The sequence below is a fragment of the Eubalaena glacialis genome, chromosome 20 (assembly GCF_028564815.1).
Source record: "Eubalaena glacialis isolate mEubGla1 chromosome 20, mEubGla1.1.hap2.+ XY, whole genome shotgun sequence".
NCBI lineage: Eukaryota > Metazoa > Chordata > Mammalia > Artiodactyla > Balaenidae > Eubalaena > Eubalaena glacialis.
Window position 1 is genome coordinate 27,295,722 of NC_083735.1, and position 12,307 is coordinate 27,308,028.

The 12,307-nt window shown below is 40.7% G+C and overlaps 1 long non-coding RNA gene across 1 annotated transcript in view; it reads left to right on the forward strand.

Annotated features, from left to right (window-relative positions):
• The first annotated feature begins 345 nt into the window (after positions 1-345).
• LOC133081362 (uncharacterized) overlaps positions 346-12,307 on the forward strand; it is a 35,337-nt gene continuing 23,375 nt past the window's right edge. Inside the window, exon 1 of the long non-coding RNA XR_009698794.1 lies at positions 346-422. This is a non-coding gene — a long non-coding RNA (uncharacterized LOC133081362). The remainder of the gene's footprint in view (positions 423-12,307) is intronic.

The following is a 12,307-nucleotide window of genomic DNA, read 5'->3' on the forward strand; positions in this document are numbered from 1 at the left end:
GATGAAAGCCCAGTTGTCCAACCATAAAAGACAGGAAAGGATGTGGGGAGGAAAGGCTTTTCCAGTACTAATTCTTGGCTTTCAGATCGAAAGAGGACCTGGGGACCAGCTATAGTTGCTCAGTATATGCGGGAATGCTCCAAATGCGAGTTTGCAAGGCTCTGTGTCCTGGAAAGTTCTGTTGGACAATTGAAGTTCCCAGGGGTGGAAAATAACATTATTGGTATAGAAATTTTATTTTTTTCAAAGCTCTTTTTCATCTCTCTGAACTCAATCTTCTTATTCCTTTTTACCATCAGAAGAATCAAAGGGAGCTCCCTGCCTGCACCACCATCACCCAAGACACGCTAATCCCAATGATTCCGGGAACATAATCACCCCCGAGGGAATACGACAGGGGCTACAGATGGAAGGATGATCCAGTAAGTGCTATGGATCAATGGCGTGGTGTCGTAGAAACAGCACTGGGTCAGGTAGTGATTGGAAACGCGAGGGTGGAGCCTGCCTTACATCTTTCCAGCTCTCTGGCCGTGTAGAAAGTACTCCAACAACTTGGACCTCATCTCCTACACTGTAAAATGTGGCTAGACTGGTATTGGGTTACTTAGCATCTATACCGATCTTCCTTATGATGGGGTTATGTCCCGATAAACCATCGTAAGTTGAAAATGTTGTAAGTCGAAAATGCATTTAATACACCTAACCTACAGAACATCAGAGCTTAGCCCCGCCTGCCTTAAACGTGCTCAGAACACTTTCATTAGCTTACAGTTGGGCAAAATCATCTAACACAAAGCCTATTTTATAATAGAGTGTTGAATATCTCATGTCATTTATTGAAAACTGTACTGAAAGTGGAAAAGAGTGGTTGTCTGGGTGCAGGATGGTTGTCAGTGTGTCACGTGTTCACCCTCGTGGTCGCGGGGCTGGGGAGCTGCGGCTGCCACTGCCCAGCATCACAAGAGAGCAGGTCACTAGCTCAGGAAAAGATCAAAATTCCAAGTACGGTTTCTAGTGAATGCGTATAGCTTTTCTCACCGCCATAAAATTGAAAAATCAAAATTTTATTAGGTTGTTGGTTAATCATTTAGTAAATTCCTGTGTTTTCAGAGGACTGAAGCAGACTCGTCAAGGTACTTAATGTTCAGCGTTTTGAGAAAGGCTGGTTATCTCACCATCCCTGTATTCTTTAAATCTGCTTTCAAAGTGATCCAAAACCACAGATAAAAGATACCAATGAAAAAAATTAGCATATTTTTCTTCCTGTGTAGGTGGGTGCCTATGTAAATGTGTGTTCTGCACTCTCAATGAGTGTTAACACAGGAGTGTGTGAGTGAGTGAGGTATGAAGAACAATGAAAGCAATTTAATTAATTCTACTGACATTGTTATGCCTTTCAATACAAGGAAGAATTAAGATTGGAGACGCCTAGAAATCTCCATGGCTGCTATTGATGTTCCTTTTCTGTTCAGTAAAAATGGAACTACAAATGAACAAAACCAACCAACCCCCAGCAACTGATGGCTGATTGATGGTCAAATCTCTAAGGAAGTTGGAGGAATGACCTCCTTGCCCAGAAAGGAAGGACTTCTCCATCCCCATCCTCCCTGCACAAAGAGGAAGAAGGCATTTCAGCTCAAGGGAAAGGAGAGAGATTGGTATTGTGCAAATTACCTATGGGGCTCCATAGAGCTCTGTGTCACCCCTGCTAATTAGCAGAAATGCTTTCTTGATAACCATTATTAGAGGCAATTTTAGCCACAAAAGTTCTGAAGAATGAAACCAGAAAAAAAACCATGGAAGGGTAAGAAAACTGGGTCAACTTGCAGGGCTTTATTTGAATTGTCTGCATATGTGAATAAAGCTCTGGAAACTAATTAACACTCATAAAAAATGTTTAGTTTTCAAATGGTCTATTCTAGCACTCCAGGGAGATGGTGGATTTATATGTAGCCATTGCCACTAACTTGGGCAAGTCACATAACCTCTTTGAGAAGTCCTTTCTATTTTTAAAAGTTGGATTGCTTGATTGAAGAATTTCTAAAGCCCTTGTCATTTCTATGTTGTATAATTCTGTCTGTAGGACAATGGTTCACAAGGAGGGGAGGGGAGTAATTGTCTCCCAGGGGGCATTTGACAATGCCTGGAGACATCCTTGATTGTCATGACTTGAGGCAGGGGAGATGGATTGTTGGGCTGGTCCTGGCATCTCATGGGTAGAGGCTAGGATTGCTGCTAGACATCCTACAATGCATGGGACGTCCTGCTGCCACCCCCACCCCCCAGCAAATAGTTGTTTTGGCCCAAAATGCCAATAGTGTCATTGAGAAACTCTGCTCTAAGAGTATAAACAGTGAACTTAGATCCTTGATTCCACTACTAAAGTTCTTTGGAAAATTTAAAAAGATTCAATTTCTTGATGATTACAGCCAACATTTTATATGATGGTTTTTAGAGGCTAACATTAGGTCCAAAGACAGATGGTGGGGTGGGGCGGGAGGGACTCCCTTATGAGGGAAACATGGTGCTCAGGTCTAGGGAAAAGGCCATGCTAGAGCCCTAAAGAGCTTAGCGTGTGATTAGACAAAGGTATTTTCACTCATTTATAGGGCTGTTTGTCCATGATACAGGCATCAGATCAAAGGGGTAAAAGATAAAATAAAAACTCATTCTCCAAGCTGCTGATAAAGCAGATACATCTACACTTGAGCTATTTATGCAAAAACTGATAATCAAGTACCCTTTAGAGTCAAAGCTGCAACACACTTAGTGGCCTAAAACAACAAAAATTTATTATCTTAAAATTCTATATATTAGAAGTCCAATACAGGCATCACTGGGCTGAAGTCCAGGGCAGGGCTGCATTTCCATACGGAGGCTCTGGGGAAGAATCTATATACTTGACTTTTCCAACTTCTAGAGGCTGCCCATATTCTTGGGCTTATGGTCTCTTCCTCCATTTTCAAAGTTAGTCTGTCTGACCCTGACCTTAACCAGGGAAGGTTCTTTTAAAGACTCATGTGATTAGGTTGGGCTCACAAGGATAATCCAGGAGAACTTTCCATCTCAAGGTTCTTAACCTTAATTCCGTGTGTAGAGTATCTTTTGCCATGTGTGGTCACACAGGTTCCAGGGACTGGGCTGTGGACATCTTGGTGGGGGGGGGCATCGTTCTGCCTACCACAGCAGGGTTATATGTGTTGGATATTGTGGCACCTTCTAGATCCCCTGCAGAAATGAGACACTCATTTCTCCAGTTTTAGGGAGTGTTGGCACCTGATAGCTCTCAGCTGAGTTTCTCCCTGGGAGTTGTCCTCAGCTAAAGAGAATTGCCACTCCCAAGCTCAAGTCCCCTTCCCAGAGGGAACCCACAGCCAATGACTGGTGGATGCAGGGATATAAAACTATTGACCCCTTGTCTCAAGATAGGACACTTTGCAAGGGCCATTCCAGCTCTAGAGCTCGCCATTGGATTGGCGAGGTTTGCTGTGACTGCATTGCAGGTCAGCCCCTCTCTCTGTCTTGTCCTTCCTCCTTTACCTCCTACTGGTGCTGATCCTGAGGACAGTCCCCAGTCAGCTTCCTGAAAGCAAATCTTCATCTCAGAATCTGTTCCTGAACTGTTAAGGCCAAGAGTTATATGAGGAAGCAAATCCTCAAATGGGCTTCTGGAGCTGGCAATGAAGACCCAATCACTGTTGGAAGAATGTGTATGGCTAGCTTCCCACCACATGCCACAGTGAAATGAGTGTAAAAACCTTCACCATGCTGAGCTGCAATCAGACATTGGTAGGAAAGTCTTGCTGGAGGCACTCTTGGATGTTTGGGAAGTTTGAGGGGGGAGTAATTATTAGACTGGAATTTCTGGGGGCAATCTCTGCACTGAGAAATACAATAGTGGGTTAAGGTGATTGATCACCAATTAAAGGTTAAGTTTGAAAGCCTCCTTTCACCATATATAGAGTATACGGTAGCCAGAGTGTAGAAAAATCTGGGGATTCTGCCTAGGACTTAATTATAAGAGTGCCAGACTCCAGAGGAGGTTGAATTTTCAGCCTCAGCAAGTCTGCTCTGTGAGAGCAGGGCCTTTATCGGACTTGAGATAAGGATATTTGAATTGATGCACTTGAACCTCTTATATCTTCAGATCCCTCTGAACTCTCTGGGCCCACAGACATGACCCATTAAAGGCTTCCCTTATAGGCTAATGCTCTTCTGTTGCTTAAAGACAGTGCAGAGGTCTGTGCCTTGTAAGACATGCACATCCCCCTCAGGACCTCCCATGCCCTCCTATCCTGATCACCAGATCAATAACTAGGGTTAAGTTACAACATAACTTGGTCAGGGAAGTTCTGGACCAGCTAAGAGAAGATGAAGGAATTGCAGGACCTACCTATCATGTACTTACATGGTCTGGGCCACATATGGGACTGGGTCCTGAAATGTTGGATCAAGGTAGGATGTAAAATATAAGGTTAGATAAGGAAGAGTTTATCTATATGGAAGCACCTCATCATACAGGATTTTAAAAACTGGCAAGTTAATTACTTTCCCAACACCTTATTCCTAATCCAGGGAGAAAGAGAAACGAAAGATCAAGAATTCAGGCCTAGCTGAAAATCATTCTATGATGGATTGAACCCTCAAGCCTTGGTGATATAAGCCTAATTCTAGAAATTTCAACCAATTCAGTATATAGTGGTAAGAAATGAATTAAGACCTAATTATTCCTTAAAAATTTACAGCTAACTTCTGGAGAACCCTGGTCTAATGATAACAAATCTTAATTATCCCAAACCTACAAAATCATCTAATCCTTAGATGATTTTATGTGATATGCTATATACAGCTTTTCCAGCAACTAGTTAAAATTCATTTTTAAGAAAAGCTGTGAAATAACATCATTTTAAAGCTGAGAACAGCATGGAGAACATTTGATTCAAAGCTCTATCACGACTGAGCTCCTAAAGGGCAGTGACTATATCCCCCCAAATGAACATAATGCCAGGAACTGAGTTTTGTTAACTCAGTGTTGAGCCCCCTGATGAGTCCCACAGATGTTACTTAACATCCCCAAGGTTGGACAGTGTGTTTGTGGCAATGTGAAACTGAGCTGAGTTTTATAGTCATGACTTTTTTTTTTTGAATTTTATTTTTTTTTATACAGCAGGTTTTTGTTAGTTATCTATTTTATACATATTAGTGTATATATGTCAATCCCAATCTCCCAATTCATCCCACCACCACCAACCCCCTCTCCACTTTCCCCCCTTGGTGTCCATATGTTTGTTCTCTACATCTGTGTCTCTATTTCTGCCTTGCAAACCAGTTCATCTGTACCATTTTTCTAGATTCCACATATGTGCGTTAATATGCTAACATATGTGCTAACATGTGCTAACATATAGAAGGAAAGGAGGAATGGATATTACATTTCTGAATCACACCAGTGTCTCCTAGACAGGAGAATTAGCTCACCCAATGAATGGATAATAGCATTTTTTTCTAATCTTAGAATTTACAGAAGGCATCACTGATGATATTCATTTCTATCTTAGATTTGCATAGAATTTTTCTTTTAAACAATCTGGAACCTGTACAGACAATGTTAGAAGCATGATTCACTTTGCTTGAAAATTTCATTAGAACAACCCACTATTAATTAAAATATGGTTATGATTACAACTGGGGATGCAGAAGTGGTGAGTTTGGTACACAGAAAACTGGATTAAAGACACAAATTGGCAGCCAGTGCATCAAACTTGGGTTATACATGTGTTTGTTTGGTGGGGACATGCACCTTCCAATCAACCTTGGTCCTCAATTCTCCCGATTGTCTGACATCTGGACCATTTCACTTGTCTGTATTACCAGCTATACCTTAGAAAGCATCTGAGACTTTCACCATGATTAACATATCACATGCAGGACTTCCCTGGTGGTCCAGTGGTTAAGACTCCATGCTTCCACTGCAGGGGGAACGGGTTCCATCCCTGGTCAGGGAACTAAGATCCTGCATGCTGTGCGGCCAAAACCAAACCAAAAGAAAGAAAGAAAGAAACAAACAAAAAACTATATCACATGCATTCCGTGTGTTCATGTGTACGTAAAGTTTTGAAAAGAAAAGAACAATAAGAAAAGGCTGTACGACAACCAAAAAACAGCTCTTGTTTATTCCAAGCTATTTTTCCAACATTCTCCACCCCTCTTGTGCCCTTAAATCTTTGTTTGGAAATGTTTGAATCATGTAAATACAAGAATTAGAATTACTATAACAATCAGTTATGTAGTTATTTTTAAAACAATTTTTATAGCATTTCATTTAACTGCTTTGCTAAAACAATCATTGCACCATGCAATCCAAATACAATTATTGAGATGGTTGACAATCTTTGTGTGTGTGTGTGTGTGTGTGTGTGTGTGAATATGGAAGTTCTACTCTCAGCCAATTTCAATTGTATGATACAGTGTTACCAATTATAGTCACCATCTTATGCATTAGCTCCTCAAAACTTATTCTTCTTATAATTGAAAGTTTGTACCAGTTTACCAGCTGCTTCTTATTTTCCCTCATCCCCTATCCCCTGGCAACCAGTGAAGTTATTTTTTTGTACTTCATCAACTGTTTACCTAGAATATTCTTAAATAAAAAATGATTAACTCTTTACTAAGTTAATTTCTAAGAAAGAGATTAAAATTAAGTATGGATCTTGGTGAATCTAGAATTATCTGGAAAAATAACCATCTTCTTTTGTTAGCAGTTTACTCTTTTAGTAAGAAATGCAAAGACCTGGAAACATTTTCTAAGTATCGGTTACTCGAAGGACATGTAGATGCACAGTTCCCAGGGAGAGCAGAATAGACAATGCTCATGGATAATGAAACAGTGCATTCCCTGTGCTTCAATAAAAATCTTTCAAACAAGTTCTTGAAGTTGTCTCCTGTGCTAAAGGATGAAGCCATTAACCTTAACTGTGTCAATGCGTTCTTACTTTCAAATCCCGCTTAATTAGTATCCAAGACAATATTAAGAACAAACTTCATACAGAGAAACGTGAAAAAACATTAGTTGCTCATAAACATGATGGTCTTTTGAGATACCATGAAGGGAAAAAATGCCAGGCAGAATCTAAACTGTTATCTATACAAAGGGTAATGAAATTTGAGCCAAGAGTATACATTGCCAGAAGGCTTAGTAACATACTAGAGTGTAACACCGTCTAAAAGAACTTTCTATGATGATAGAAATATTCTGTATCTATGCCGTCCAATAGGGCAGCCACTAGCCACACATGGCTGTTGAGCATGGAAATGTGGCTAGTGCAACTGAAGAATTAAATTTTAAATTTTATTTAATTTTGAGTTTAAATTACATAGTCACATGTGGCTAGGGACTACCATATTGCACAGTGCAGCTATAATGATTTATCATGATTTTCCTTACTTGGTCTTACCCATCACACTGATCCTTATGTCTCCCTTCTCCAAACAGCAACAACAAAAACAATAGCAATAACAGCCTTCCAGTCTACCTAATAAACATGCACACTTGCCCAGAAGGGGGCAGCCAGAGCCTGTGCCTGTGTCGGGGGTGCAGAGACAGCATCACCTATACCTATCGAAATAAGAACTTTTTAAGGCTCCTTGTCTGTTTCGTGAAGTCTTGCATTTCCAACACTTTAAACACTTCTTCTTCCAGAGTGGGATCCAATTTGTAGTTTTACATGGTGGGATGTGGTGGTGTATGTGTCCCGTTCAGGTTGGGCGGACCTTCTATTACAGTAATAATTACTTCTGACACATGGTCTGACAAAAATTTCTGCTTTCTGATTTATAGTTTGTATCCATAAAGTATTACCAAGGTGGATAAACACAAAGCACACTTAGCTGTATGATGAATTTCTTGAGTATTTTGAAATGAATACAATTGCATGAAATACTGATCATCTCTAGGTGAATGATCACCATATTAATAGCTCTTTGCCACCCCCCTTGAATCTTCAAATGTAGTTTGCTTGATAGCATATTGGCTGTGTTGACAAGTCTCGTGCTTAAGGAAAAACAAGATATTGAAGCCGAATCCAGCCTCTGTAGCCTGACACCGAATTAAATCTCAGAGATAAGAGTTTTGGATGAAGTAGGGTCCTGCTTGGTATCAATCTCAGGGCTGCTGTTTACCTCACAGATTGTTTTGGCGGGGTCAAAGTGAAATGGAGGGCTTCCCTGGTGGCGCAGTGGTTAAGAATCCGCCTGCCAATGCAGGGGACACGGACCCTGGTCCGGGAAGATCCCACATGCCGCGGAGCAACCAAGCCCGTGCGGCACAGCTACTGAGCCTGCACTCCAGAGCCCACGAGCCACAACTACTGAGCCCACGTGCCACAACTACTGAAGCCCGTGTGCCTAGAGCCCGTGCTCCACAACAAGAGAAGCCACCGCAATGAGAAGCCTGTGCACTGCAAAGAAGAGTAGCCTCCACCCGCCTCAACTAGAGAAAGCCCGCACGCAGCAACGAAGACCCAACACAGCCAAAAATACATAAATAAATAAATAAATAAGTAAATAAATGAAATGGAGAGATGAAGCTATGTCTTAATAAATATTGCTTTAAAAATATCTTCCTTAGGAAACAATTTTTTTTTTCCCTAAAATTTCCAGATTGTAAGTGTTAGATTGATTAATTTCAGTCTAACACATTTCTCCCCCTGTGTTTGCTGGGAAGAGCAGTGAGCTGATGTATTATTAGCTCTGTTATTCTGAGTCTGTAGCTAATTTGTCAGGAAGTTTCTTTATTGCACAATCTCTCAAAGGTGTTTATAGATGTATTTGAGATCGCTTTATGGCTCCTGGGAAGCACATATCTGAATCATGGCATCACCCACATCCAGTCGGCTTATTATACACAAAGATATACAGAATCATCTATAAAAGGAGGACAAAGACCATATTTGAAATACCCAGAGGCCAATTATCTTCATAGCATCTAGGCGACACTATATGGGTTTGGTTATGGATCAAGTTATTTTCCAGCCACTCTGCTTGCTTTGTATCTAACAACTGCCCATATGCCTAATGCAATGAGCATCTTTACCAACAAGGAACACAATTAGCTATCTCTCCTCTCTCCCTCTCTTCCACTCTTTTCCTTCCTGTAACCTTCAAGAGTAATTACTACTATGTAGAAAGGCTCTGTGCTCTGCACTGTGGAAGGGCCTGAGATAAAGCATACTTGGCTTTTGCTCTCAAGTAGCTTAGAATTTGTCAGAGTTCTAGGTGCATGGAAACTATTCTATAAATGCTGATAACAAGAACTTACCAATTACTGGGGAATTATTCCATGGGAGAAGTACTTATTGAGACCTTAATAGATGTTTGAATACATACCATACACACCCTCTGCCTTCAGGGAGCTTGTAGTTTAGGCAGGGAGGAAAAAAAAGTAGCACACATTAAATAACTACTGAACAATTAAATCTGAACTGTGAGATGGTGATTATTTTAATACCAGCAGGCATTTACAAGGAGCGAAACTAATGAGAAAAGGAGTAGTTGGAAAATATATCATGTAGAAGTAGAGGTGAACAATTACAAGAAGAGGTCTCTGTTTCTATTTGGCTTCTGTTATACAGGCAATGGCTTTGGTCTATGATTAGGGAATAAACGAAACCGATCAAATCCATGACCATTGATGAACCCTTAACCATTTCCATGGTAGCATTATAAGTTAAATTTATTGCCATCTTAAGAATGATTCTTATAGGTTTAAGACAACTATTGTTAATCATAAAAATTTCCATTGAGACTTTAGAATAATGCCAGGCAGGGTATGATTGTGATTTATCTCTCAGAGAAGTTCTGGAGCCTAGAAATACTGAAATAGGAGATAAAAGAAAAGGCCTGCAGAACCTTTGGCTCCAGGGAACCTAAGCAGGATATCTTTGATTTGTTCTCCACACTAGTCTAAGCCCTGCCCTGTGCCTGGGAGGTTGACCAGTATAGATAGAATCAAGAGATGCCTTGGCCTTCTGCCTTCCAGCTGGGTTTGGTCAATGAGGGAGGCTGGCAAAACACCAGAGGGAAAGAGAAGAATGAGGTCAGAGTATTGATCCCTCTGGCTTTCTCCTTGAGGGTCATGATGGGCTGGCTGCCTTCATCAACTGAAAGATCACAACTCCTGTTGGGTGGTCCTTTTTTTTATAGCTGTCCCTCCAGGTTCTATTAACAGACCCATTCCTTTGCCCCTTCAGGTCTAGAGATTGCAACCACTTACTAGTTTGAAGGTACTGTACAAACCCTTGTTGATTTCCTGATCCCTGCCCATTCCTGTGTAAACAGTACCTTTATTACACTCTCCTCAAGTACCCAACTGCAGTGTGCTGCGAACTTTCAGTTTAATGCAGATTCTAGGATGGCAGAGGGGCTTGGAGCAGTTGCATCACCTAACAGAACAGCCCGTTGGACCATTTCTTCCAAGCCATGCTGAAATGCTAACTCGGATGGCACGTGTGAGTTTGAGCCTGGAGTAACTTAGTTGATGTGATGACGATGGTCAATTTACCAGTAATTTGCTTGAAAATACTGTGTACTCACCTCAGACAGTTTTCTACTCCACTTCTCAAGAGTTACAGCATTCCAAGGAGTCAGAGCCACCCAACTGTAGGCAAAGAGTACCGCTGACCGCCAGCCACTCTTGTCAACATTCTCTGTAGCTACGCCAGTATCACTTCCCACTTGTGCTTGCAAAAAGCATTGAATTCCACGCACTGCTCAATTAGCTAAAGCTCTAACAGCCCCATTTGCATGTGAAAAATGCTGTTTGCTCGAGAAAATACAGAGTTTTGTGCACACAAATGATTTGCTTATACAAAATTGTATCTAAAATTTTTGGTTTTCAAAAACTTATTACTTAAAGCTGATGGTCTTAGAGCAGTAATTACAAGACAGGAAAACAACCTAATGACGGTCTTTCTTTTTCCACATGTGGTTTTAACCCTGGCCTTCAAATCCTATCTGCTTGTCTTTACTGCTTTCCCCCGGATCAGCCCAGGAGATTCAAGGACTTCCAGGGTAGGTGGGGAAGGAGCAACAGGTTGACATCCTGCTTCACTTCCCATCGACAGCTGAGCGCTCATCACAGGGTCTTGCAACCAACAATGATGTGCAAATCAAGATCTCATATGGATTTGCAAGTCCCAGGTGGAACTCACAGCAAAAACATTTAAAAAAACAGAACTGATTAAGTGTGATATGCCCTTCCCTCCGAGGATAAACTTGGGAGAACTCTGAAGTAAGATCCACAGGATGGCTGCTCAGACACCAGTCACTCATTCTGAGGTGGTATTTGAACATCCCAGAGGCAAACTTGGGGCTTTACTCTAGAACTTAGTGAAATTATGGCACTGACAAACTCTGGGACTGACCACAGCCTGCACGATTTTGTTTTAGCTGTAAAGTGATATTTCCTATTCAAGTAAGGAATGTCTAGTATTGCAACTGTTAACTTGTTTTGAAAGCTTTAAATTCCTTTAAATCAATCAACCTTCTCTATCAAGTAAATATTTATTTCCTCCTGTGGGCTGGGTCCCATCTAGACTGCCAGAGAAATACATTAAGTCATGGTCCTTGGCCTCAAGGGAATTATAATCTTATTGCAGTTAAATATATATGGAATGAAATAAGTAGTGAAGATTATGGCAGAGTGTCATATTCATTTCAATGTTTATTGAACCTATTAAATGTTAGCCATGGTAGTAGGGATAAAATGATGTCTTTGCTTTGATTCTGAGGTGCTTACAATTTAGTTGGTGAGTGATGTGGACACAGGTTGTATTTGTTGTAGAATTTAGAGAAGGGAGAGGGCATAGTATGTTGGGATAGTTGAGAAATGACACAGAATTTGAGTTGTCTTTTAAAAGATGTGTAGGATTTAGGTGGGTGAAGATGAGGAGTCAGCTGTAATCTAGGAGGGGGAATATAGGGCTGGAAGCTGGAATATACATGATAGGATGGGTTAGAAAAGGAGCTAACCAGCTTCTTTAAAAAAATTAATTATTTTATTGACGTGTAGTTGATTTACAATGTTTCAGATGTACAGCGAAGTGATTCAATTATACATATATATAAATATATATACTTTTTCAGATTCTTTTCCGTTATAGGTCATTACAAGATATTGAAGATAGTTCCCTGTGCTATACAGTAGGTCCTTGTTGGTTATCTATTTTATATATAGTAGTATGTATCTGTTAATCCCAAATTCCTAATTTATCCCTCCCCCGCCCTTTCCCCTTTGGTAACCATAAGTTTG